This window comes from Phragmites australis, chromosome 24 (assembly GCF_958298935.1).
Source record: "Phragmites australis chromosome 24, lpPhrAust1.1, whole genome shotgun sequence".
Taxonomy (NCBI): Eukaryota; Viridiplantae; Streptophyta; class Magnoliopsida; order Poales; family Poaceae; genus Phragmites; species Phragmites australis.
Window position 1 is genome coordinate 13,298,052 of NC_084944.1, and position 12,532 is coordinate 13,310,583.

The window sequence follows — 12,532 nt, forward strand, 5'->3', positions numbered from 1 at the left end:
AAACATACGTGAGAATTGGAGAAAATATGTACAAGCACAAGAGTCTTCTGTGTTTTCTCCTCTATTTATTGTCAGTTATCGTTATATGGAGGGAATACTAATTAAAGGCTAGCTAATGCTAATGAAAGACTAGCTAATGCTGATTAAAGTACAGAAACGCTGAAATGGGCCAAGTAAAGGTGTTCAAATTTGGTGATTAAACGGGCCAGCGGGCTGGGGAACGTACAAGGATTAACTGACAGCATCGGTGTCGGCAGAGGTGAAGAGGCTGCTGCGGCTCGCCGGGCCGCTGGTCGCAAGCTTCATCCTGCGGAACGCCGCCCAGATGGTATCCGTCATGTCGTCGGCCACCTTGGAGAGCTCCCCCTAGCCGGCGAGTCCCTGGCGGCGTCGCTCTCCAACGTCACCGGCTTCAGCTTCGTAGACGGCATGGGGGCCGCGCTGGAGACGCTGTGCGGGCAGGCTTTTGGCGCGAGGCAGTACCATCTGCTCGGAGTCTACAAGCAGCGTGCCATGCTGGTTCTCGCTGTGGTTTGCGTCCCCATCGCTATTGTCTGGGCGTGCGCCGAGCAGATCCTTCTCGCCATCGGCCAGGACGCGGACATAGCTGCGGAGGCCGGCGCGTACGCGCGGTGGCTGATCTCGTCCCTCGCAGCGTTCGTGCCTATCATCTGCCACACGCGGTTCCTGCAGGCGCAGAGCGTCGTCGTGCCCGTGATGGTGAGCTCAGGCGTCACGGCGCTGACCCACGTCTTCGTGTGCTACACGTTGGTGTACAAGGCCGGCATGGGGAGCAAGGGCGCCGCGCTGAGCAGCGCCGTCTCGTATTCAACTAACCTGGCCATTCTTTCTCTCTACGTGAGGCTGTCAGAAGCTTGTAAGAGGACGTGGACTGGGTTCTCCACGGAAGCGTTTGCTGGATTGCGGGAGTTCGCGAAGCTAGCCGTGTCGTCAGCGATGATGCTTTGGTATGGCAATTTGAGCTCTCAGTGAAGAAACGTTTGCGTGTATTTGGATGGTTATAGTAGATTGAGCCTTTGGCTGGCGCTGCCTTTTTTTTTTTTGTGCAGCTTGGAGTGGTGGTCGTTTGAACTGCTTGTTTTGCTTTCTGGGATTTTGCCAAATCCTAAACTTGAGACCTCAGTATTATCAATTTGGTACTTGACCAAAGGCTTTATTCATATTTTTTTTGCTATTTTCCTTGTCATTAATTGACTGAAGATTGCTGGATTTTGCAGCATCAACACTGCTTCTCTGTTGTTCATGGTACCACTTGGACTCAGCACTTCTATAAGGTTTGCTTCATCTCCAAACAAAATAATGACAGTTACTATCTCATCCTTTAGATTCTGGAAGTTCCTTTATTTGTTATAATTGTTTTTCTCTACTCGTTTTCTCCTCTCTAGCACACGCGTTTCCAACGAACTTGGTGCTGGGAAACCACAAGCAGCAACGCTAGCAGTTTTTTAGATAGAGGGAGTTCTATTTCATCAAAATAATGAAAATATTCTAACCTTTACATGCGTAGATGTATATAGCCGATATTTATTACATAGTTTAACCAAACATGCAACCATAATTGGTTCAACAAAGACCCAACTTTACCATCACACATGAGCGGAAAATTACTAAGTACAAGTGTGATTACTAAACGTCCATCCATTTTAGCAAATATCTCTATTGTTATTACAAATACAAGGCTAGCAGTTGGAGTTATGATATGTATGACCGTGTCTGAAGGTGTCGTGCTAGCGACGATCATGATTCTGCTGCACAACATTTGGGGCTACACATACAGCAGCGAGGAGGAAGTGGTTCTGTACGTTGCCAGAATGTTTCCTATTCTGGCGATATCCTTCTTCGTCGACGACCTTAATGCTTCTCTTTCAGGTAAATATGATTCCCTTTCTCCATTCCATATTTCTGAATTTTGGAGACTCATATGATTTGATAAGTATTTCTGATTTTTTTTTTCAGGAGTACTCACAGGATGTGGAAAACAGAAAATCGGCGCCCATGTTAATCTTGTTTTACTTAGCGGGCATTCCTACTGGTGCGTTGCTTTTATTTGTCTTCCATCCGAATGGAATGGTACTGTATCTCTTCCACCTCCCTCCTGCATAATTTTCAACTGCATTCTTTCACTCAAGTAGCTCAAATGTGAGTTGGTTCCCTTACTGAAACCTCCTTATCATCAATGCCTGAAACTATTTTGATTTTGAACAGGGCCTTAGGCTTGGTATTGTGTGCGGCAGCATCAGTAAACTAGCGCTGCTCCTGTGCGTCACACTGCGCACAAACTGGAAGAATGAAGTAAGGAAATATGAACCTATTTGTTGCTGACATGTATTACCGTCCAAATTAACTAATGTACGTTTCGTGATTCCAAATAATTCAGGTTATGAAGGCCAAGGAAAGGGTCCTAAGCTCATCTGTAAGAACAAAATGACAGGATTACCGCTATGTTTTGTGACAAAGTAGCCAGAAGAAAACCTTGTGCACCTTCGAGAAGAACTCTTCCTAACATTATTAAAACGACGACTCTTACTTCACTTGAATTGAGACTTGTGGCCTTGTGGGTATCCTATAAAACCGAAACTCTTGTTTAGCACGCGCGTGCAATCATGTCAAGGTGTAATTTTGTAGAGACCAGTCAACTACTTTCACCAGGAGAAAATAGTCCCTGTAATTTGGACTGGAAGTCCAGATCACAATTGGGAAAAAAAAATCTTTGTGCCTTCATGCATCTTTTTAATAACTAGACTAATAGCCCACACAATTAGGCGCCAAACTATGAAAAAACAACAATTGTGTTCTTCCTATAACTCAACATCGTAATTTAAATAGAAATGTACAATGTAATTTACATAGAAATGCATTATCTCTTATTATTCTACATCGTTATATATGGATCACCAGCAGCATCGATTTTTCTAAAGTTTATATCAGTAATACGTATGGGAAATTTTCTAGAGCTGCTCTTTTTCTAGTTTCTTCTAGTTTAGTGATTACTGTGGTACCACGAATTGCACCAATTCTATTTACATATATATTTGGATTACATAAAATAAATGGATATTTTATAGTAAAGAATATAAATGACTCACTCCCATGATATAGAAATGTCTGTATGACTCTAAATCTATTTTGCACCAATCTAAGGCTAACGTGCCTTGGTATTCAAACTTCTTGGCCTGTATCGTCTGCACATTTTTACAAGCTTATATTTGTCCTTTGTCCCTTTAGTCTCATACGTGACTGCTCCTTTTTTTTCAAATTTCACGAACACCCGATGATTATTATGATTCATTTAATTAATTCCTCCAGTAGAAAAATAGTATTCTTGACTTCAGAAGATTCCACCACAAACTTAAAAATTGTTATAAAGCATGAATGTAACATGAATGTAAAAAACATAGAAGATATATTGACGTAACACGACAAGAAGAAAAGAAACCTCTTATGTCACTACCAAGCCTGCTAACATTGAGTAACTAAGGTCTAAGAAACATACACTTCACATAACATAGAGCTAGTGAATATAACAATTAGATGAGTAATACTTAGAATGTTAGCAGGCCATCCTTGCATATCAATGCATTAATTATTTCTGCCATTATATTATTCTGAGTACAAATGTCCAGTCTATTAGTTAAGAATGTAGAAGCAAAGCAGAGCTGAAAAATACCTGAGATTCAATTTACGAAACACATGCTCATTCTGAAACATCCAACATAAATGTGCTATTTAAAACTGATACAGGACATTTAAGGATTTCAAATGTGACATTTGTAAGTACAAATTGTAAATTTCTGCATGATTAAATGAACTGAGAGAAATACACCTTACTACACTTGATCAGCTTAACATGAATACTCAAAATCAGTTAGCTCTGAACTTTACCAGTACTATGTTGAGAGCTAATTAATAACGTAATGCAGCTAAGTACTTCGGTAGAATCATAAAACTACACATCAGTTTGAGAACTGAAAGCTAAACAAGTCTAAAGGAAACATTGGAAAATATTATTTAACATTCATTCTATGCTAAATTGAAATTCCACTATATAACTCAACCAGCACACAGGAAGGCAACAATTTGGTAAACAACTTTGCTTGGTACCTTGTGGCTGCTCGGATGAAGTGTAGGCTCATCCATTCGCATGCACACTCCTATTTGTGCACCAGAGATCTCTCTACTCGTGATTCATGTTTTATTGCTTCTCTAGGATTCTACAGCATATGCCCGACACCTGCTCACCGAGCATTACGAACAGAAATCTCACCATCACTATGCCCTGCATCCATAACCGTGACATCAACATAAATACCGAGATTACATTTTGAATCAAAGAGAATCGAATCCTTTGGAAGAATAGTTTGTATCACTGAAGCAGCCAGTGGAAGATAATTTAACCACTATGGTTTGATAAACTTAGCAGCATTTGTACATTATCGTAAAATGAATTGGAGATGATAATCCCACTCGAAACAAGAAACTGAACGTCACCATTACCAAAAAATAAGGGACCTGCTATTTCTCGGGTGACTGAAAAAATAAACTGTTGGGGGGGAACGGGTAGCACTATATGAAAAAAGTCATTAGTAACAGTCCCGTACCCATAACTCTTATCGCGTCACTAATGATAGGTCATTAATGACGGATGATGACCCTACTACTGAGGTCACTAGTGATAGGTTATAACTGTGATCTGTCACTAATGTTCAGTCAACCGTGATGGGTCGTAACTGTGACCCGTCACTATTAGCTGAACATTAGTGATGGGTTGTAATCTTCTCCCGTCACTAATGACCGATGAATAATTTTCATATTTTTTGGATAAAAAAACTCAAAAATATTTTTTCACCCGAGCCATCCTAACATAGGCCCATCCTACATGCCTCACAAGCCACGCTTTTTTCATATTGTTTTCAAGTTTATGTTCTATGGGAATCGAACCCGTGACCTCCTTCTCGCATGTGTAGCCACCTTACCACCTCTGCTATCACGTAGTTGTGATAGAAACCGAATATTTTATCATTTTAACCTTCTTTGCCGAAGGTCATTAGTGACGTGTTATAACCATAACTCGTTACTAATGACTAATTTTGCTAAATTTCATCAAGGATTATAATTTGATAGGTGACTCAGAGTGCATTCGGTAAAACGAGCATAACTTTTGTATAAGGACTCCAATTTCGACGTTTTTTGACTCTACGGACATCAAAAAAAGGTTACATCCATTTCTCCCCCACCTTTTCAGGTTCAGAGAATTTTTTGAGGCCAAAAATGGCTTGGAAGAATGAGTTCTTGCCCTCGGAAGTTTCTGTACCGTTTTCAGAACGCGCGTTTATGTCCATAGCCGCCACACCTTACATTAAAATTGAGCAGAAATGTACAATGATTCCTATTCTAGTGCTATTGAGATGAGAAAAAATAAGAGAAAAATAAAATAAAAATAAAAATATTTGGGAATACCGTCATTAGTGACTAAAGTTAATCATTGGTGATGGATTACAGATTGACCCGTCACTAATGATAAGGTCATTAGTGACGGGTCATAACTTGATCCGTCACTAATTACTGACATAGGACGACCCATCACTGATGACCTTATCATTAGTGACGGGTCACAACTTGACTCGTCACTAATTACTAGCCTAGGACGACCCATTACTATTATCATCAGTGATGGGTCATGTTACGACCCATCACTAATGACCACTCATTAGTGATGGGTTTATATCTGGTCTCGATTAGAAGGGGTAATAGTGACACGTTCTTGTTGGACACGTCACTTATAGGGCATTAGTGACGCGTGTTGAGTAGCCGTTACTAATGTGGTGTCTCCTTCGCTAGTTTCTTACGTAGTGTAGGCTACGTTACCACAAAAACAAAATTTTCTCTAACTCCTTCAACCAGTAAACCATGCGAGTAGAGGATCATGGATCGTTACCACTAAACGCGCAGTGGAACGGAAGAAGAGTTGGAGTAGATCGATCCAACGTTGTGCGCGTCACTATAGAAGAGGCAGCTCTTTGACCAGCACCGAGTAGTCCTTGACCAGGTCTGTGACTACGAAGATGAAGTAGTCGATCTTGTCGACCACCTCCGCAACAATGTAGAGGAAGTAGTCGATCACTTCCTTGTCGTCGATTAGCATTGCAACAATGTCAGCAGCACCTCCAAGGTATCCACACATATAGGAATGAAACACCATACTTCAGTGTGCTAGCACCGCGCTCGGCTAGGGTTTCGTAGGGAGTTCAGGAAGAGGTAGCGGCCAGGGTTTTGGGCGGTCGAATCAACTCGAGCACCCACGACTCCTGCCTCCTCTTATATAAAGCACGCTAATGGGCCTTTAATCACATTAAAGTCTATCATGACTCTAAACCTTAATGGACCTTTAATCACATTAAATCCTACTTGCAAATTCAATCTACATATATGATCGCCTCTAGGGTATATCACCAACAATCTCACGCTAGCAACAAGGGTCGATCATGCAAGTTTTCAATTCCATCCCTTTAAGTGTGTGACCTGTTAGGTTCATGTGTAAACGGCCGCTACCCCGAATCCCTTTCTGAATCGCAAGTCAATAGTGGTACCTAGTAGGACATATTGACTCCCAAATACATACAAAATCATATTGGTTGAACCTTGATTTACTGATGTACCAATCTCTTTACCACACGATACCAGTAAAGCTCAAAGCGGGATTCGTGACACCCTTGTGATAGCTCAACCATCCACTCGATCAAGTAGTGGATTCATCGTGATTAAGTCTTTAATCATATTGGCATAGCCATATACTTCCTTAATCCAACTACTTCGCGAGGCCTAAAGATATCTCTCATGTTATCTAGGAGGGGAAAATTCCATCTTGATCGCTCCTATCACATGACATGTTTCATAACATATCTGAAAACAATATTTATAACTACCTAGTTACGGAGTAGCATTTGAAAGTCCCTAAGTGTGTTACTACACATTCTGGGAATCAATGAAAATCTTAGGTCAAAGGATTCTACAGTTACACCATTCGAGACTATAACTGATGGCATAATAAATAACATCACAACAGTGTCTCAAGATGGGTCAATCCAACACCATGTTCTTTAATACGTGTCTACATTATTGATTTGATATCTCCATATCTATAATCCCTGAAACATGTTCATCAATCAGTCAATGTGCTAATCTATAAATCATTATTGTTCCATGTAATGATATGAGATTAGGAGTTATTTAGATTAACATCATAATAAAACAAAGAGTTTCACAAATAAGTCACATAATTGCTGATCAATGTGAATGATAATTATTTAAGGAACCAAATAACCGATTATTCAAAAGCATATGAACATAGACATGATACAATCTCTCACATACACTAGACTCAATCATGCAAGTATCTAATACCCATAAAGCTCATGTGTACCTCATACTTGGGCTGTGAGAGAGGCTTCGTCAACGTATCAGCAATATTCGAATCTGTGTGCACCTTGCATATCTTTACATCACCTCTATCAATGAACCCCAGGATAAGGTGATAGCGTCGTAGTATGTGTTTAGACTTCTGGTGCAACTTAGACTCCTTAGCTTGTGCAATGGCTCCACTAGTATCACAATAGAGATCCATTGGATTAGACACACTAGAGACCTCACCCAACTCAAAAAGAATTTTTTTGATCCAAACAACTTCTTTTGCAGCTTCAGAAGCTACTATGTACTTGGCCTCTGTTGTTGAATCAACAACCATTTCTTGTTTGGAACTCTTCCAACTCATCGTGCCTTCATTAAGGCAAAACATAAATCCAGACCACAATCTGAAATCGGCCTTGTAGGTTTGGAAGCTAGCATCAATGTAACCATTTACAATGAGCTCCTCTTCACCTCCATAGACCAGGAACATATCCTTAGTTCTTCTGAAGTACTTAAAGATATTTTTAGTTGCTACCCAGTGAGCTTCTCTTGGGTTTGATTGATATCTACTTGTAACACTTAGAGCATAGGAAATATTTGGGAATGTACAAAGCATAACATACATGATGGACCCGATAGTGGAAGCATATGGGATCACACTCATCCTCTCAAGCTCATCAGGTGTCGAGGGACACTGACTCTTATTTAGAGTGATGCCATGTGATATTGGCAAGAAACCTTTCTTGGAATCCTACATATTGAACCGTTTCAATAACTTGTCAATGTATATATTCTGGCTTAATCCTATTAACCTTCTCGATTTATCTCTATAGATCTTTATGCCCAAAATGTATGCTGCTTCTCCTAGATTTTTCATTGAGAAACTCTTTCTTAATGAAGACTTGACAGTATCAAGCATTGGAATATCATTCCTGATCAACAATATGTTATCTACATATAAGACCAGAAACACAAATGCTCCCACTAGCGTCTTTGTAAATACAAGACTCTTATGAAACTAAACCCTTTGACTACTTCATCAGAATGAAGGTTCCAGCTCTGAGAAGCTTGCTTTAGTCCATAGATGGGCTTTTGCAGCTTACATATCTTTCTAGCATTTTTTCAGATCAATAAAACCTTCAAGCTATGTCATGTACACATCCTCACTTAGGTTTCCAGTAAGAAAAGCTGTTTTGACATCTATTTGCCATATCTCATAGTCATAATATGCGGCAATTGATAGGATGATCCAGATAGACTTTAGCATTTTAATGGGCGAAAATGTTTCATCATAATCAACATCTTGAATTTTCCTGAAACCTTTTGCCACCAATCATGCTTTATAGATGTGAATATTTTTATCAACGTCTATCTTTTTCTTAAAGACCCATTTACACTCAATGGTTTTACACCATCGGGTGGATCAACCAAGTTCCAAACTTGATGCTCTCGCATAGATTCTAATTCGGATCTCATGGCTCCAAGCCATTTCTTAAAGTTTGGTCATACCATTGCTTCCGTACAGTTATTGGGCTCATCATTGTCCAACAATAATATATCGCGTTGCCCCGTGGTTAGGAGTGTGAATCGTTCAGTTGCACTACATGTCCTTTTAGACCTACGTGGGGTTGGTGGCTCAACAACAGGTTCTACAAATATTTTACACATCCTGTTGAGATTTACTAGGAGTTAAAATGCTTTCTGATGTTTCCCAAATTTCTTCGAGTTGCACTGTGCTCGCATTAACTCTCTTCAAGAGAAACTCTTTCTCCAAAAGACACCATTCTCGAGCGACAAACACTTTACCTTCTTCCTGATTATAGAAATAATATCATTTGGTTTCCCTAGGATACCCCACAAAAAAGCGTTTATTAGATTTGGGAGTGAGCTTATCGGGCTTCAAACGTTTTACATAGGTCTCACAACCCCATATCTTAAGGAAAGACAACTTGGGACGCTTTCCAGTTCATATCTCATATGGTGTCTTCTCTCTGCAGCTTTAGATAGAACCCTGTTTAATGTAAGCACATCAGTTTCTAGAGCATATCCCCAGAAGGATAATGGAAGATAAGATTAGCTCATCATAGACCGAACCATGTCCATGAAAGTGCGGTTCCTCCGTTTAGACACCCCATTCAATTGAGGTGCACCCAACGAAGTCAACTGTGGAACAATTCCACATTGTTTTAGATGATTACTAAATTCATGGCTCAAATATTCACCTCCATGTTATATCGTAGAAATTTAATTGTCTTGCCAAGTTGATTTTGTACTCTAAAATTCCTTGAACTTTTTGAAGGACTCAGACTTGTGCCTCATTAGGTAGATGTAACAAAGTCATTGGTAAAAGTAATGAAGTACTAAAAACCACATTTGGCTACAGAACTCATTGGTCCACATACATATGTATGCACAAGGCCAATAATTCATTCGCCCTCTCACTTTGACCAGTGAAACACATTTTAGTCATCTTGCCAAGTAAACAAGATTTGCATGTATCAAATGATTCGAAATGAAATAAAGCTAGAATACCATCTTTATGGAGCCTCTGCATGCGCTTCTCATTTATATGACCTAGGTTACAATGCCAAATAAAAGTGGGATTCAAATCATTAAGCCGAGGCCTCTTCGTATTAATGTTATAGACAGGGATATTCTCAAGATCTAGAATATATAATCTATTCACCAATGGACAAATACCATAGAGTATACCATTCAAATAAGTAGAACAACACTTGTTCTTTATTATAAATTCATAACCATCTTCTTCTAAATATGAAGAAGAGATAATGTTTTTGCCCAAGGCAGGAATGTAATAATAATTATTTAATTCCAAAACTAATTCCGATGGTAGCAATAAGGAATAAACACCGACGACCAAGGCAACAACTTTTGCACAATTGCCAACACGAGCATCCATCTCACAGATCGCACACTTCTTAGTCCTTTTTAGTCCCTACAATGATTTACAAGTTTGAATCATTGATCCGGTATCAAATACCTATGAATCACTAGGACAAGTAGCAAGATTAGTTTCATAATATTTATACCTGAAGTGAAAGTCATACTTCCCTTCTTCTTTTTGAGTTCTTCTAAGTATAGCTTGCAGTTCCTCTGCCAATGGCCAAACTCATGGCACTTGTGGCAAACATCAGAAGTACTAGGGCCAGCCTTGAACTTTCTACCAATTTTAGGCTTTGAACTTGAGATCTCATCTTACTATCCTTTTGAACCATCATCACATGACTACAATTTTTCTTAATACTTTCCTCAGTAGCCTTTAGCATTCTATGCAATTCAGCCATGCTTTTTCTATACTATTCATATGAAAATTCAAAATGAACAACTCGAAGTTCGCAGGGAGCGATTGGAGAATCACATCAGTAGCCAACTCTAGGCTAAGTGGAAAACTAAGCTTTTCCAGGCTCTCAATGTAACCAATCATCTTGATCATATGAGCACTGGCTGGATTACCTTATGCCCACTTGCACACAAATAAGGACTTTGAGGTGTTGAACCTCTCAGTCCTAGCTTGGTTCTTAAATGGGCCATAGGGTCCCACAATCATATTGTAAGCATCCATATTCTTATATTACTTCTGAAGCTCAAAGTTCATTGTGTCAAGCATGAGACAGCTAATATCAAGTGCATCATTAGTGTGCTTCTCATAAGCCAGCTTTTTAGCGGCTATGGCACTCGCTTCTAGTTCAACAGGATAGAAAACCTCTAAAATGTATTCCTTTTTTTCGTGTTTAAGAACAATTCTCAAATTTCTATACCAATCAATAAAGTTTATTCCAAAAAGCTTCTCTTTTTTCAAGAATTGATTGCAAGTTAAAACTGGAAGTGTTACTAGTGGTAGGTGTCATGATCTACAATAGAAAATAAACATGCAAATTCAGCACTAATAAATAATTTAACAAAAGACGCTCTACATATGTTTTACAACCATTTTTCTCTCTAACGGCATATAGTGGATCAAGATCCATATTTAACTAAGTTCTAGTGAGCTTTGACATCACTGCTAGGAATCTAGTGACATAGGTAAGCAACAACTTATTAATCACATCCCTATGTGACTCTTGTTTGTTGGGTGGCATTGAATGCCCCGCGCCCAACACCATGCCCTAAAGCCCAAAACCGGTTTGATAGCTTTGTTAAGTGAACCAATACTATACGTGTGGATGTTCGACATCCATCCTATCTAGTTAAGATAAATAATGGCACCCTGCTTTGGCAAACCTACCAAACAATGATCAAAACCTATGTAGATGCAGCTATTGGAAGAGCATCAATTACTCTTAGTTTTTCTGAGGAAAACTACTCTATTATGGTAATTATATCCATCGCATATAAAACATGAAAGCATAGTATTACATGAGCATAAAAACATCATAGATAATCAAATAATTGTGACATAGTATATCCCCTTCACATGGTGATCTCCATTACCACGGTCCCTGTCCTCTGGGTCATGCTTCAAGCCTCCATGATTATGCAGTAGACTACTACACCTAATAGCTAGCAATGAATTGCATGATAAATTGAAGCATAAGTTGGCACACAGGCCGTTATACAATAACACGACAGCCTTAGACTATAATTAACCATGATACACATGCCACAAAAATTACACACATACATCATATACACATAAAGGTTATACCAATCACATCATTTTCTGCAAAAAACAAGTTAGACGTAGAATCGAATTCTAACATTGCGATGTGAACATGTTATTATAACAATCTATGCATGTATGCTATTAAATGGCTATGTTAGCGCAAAAAACCAAAAATTTCTTTACCGTGTTCAACCAGGAAATCATGGATCGTTACCACTAGACGTGTAGTGCAACAGAAGAAGAGTTAAAGTAGATCGATCCAATGTCTTGCGTGTCAATATTGAGGAGGCAACTCTTCGACTAGCTCTAAGCAGATGCGTTGCGCTCCTCGACCAGCTCTGAGCAGTCCTCGACTAGCTTCAAGTAGTCCTCGACCAGCTCTGCGACCACGAAGATTAAGTAGTCGATCTCGGCAGCCACCTTCGCGATTACGTAGAGGAAGTAGTTGATCACCTCCTAGTATCCCTTTCGCCGATTGAGCAC

The 12,532-nt window shown here is 39.6% G+C and overlaps 1 pseudogene; it reads left to right on the top strand.

Moving 5' to 3' along the window:
- Positions 1 to 247: 247 nt before the first annotated feature.
- On the top strand, positions 248 to 2,678 carry LOC133907634 (protein DETOXIFICATION 16-like; annotated as a pseudogene).
- Positions 2,679 to 12,532: the final 9,854 nt, after the last annotated feature.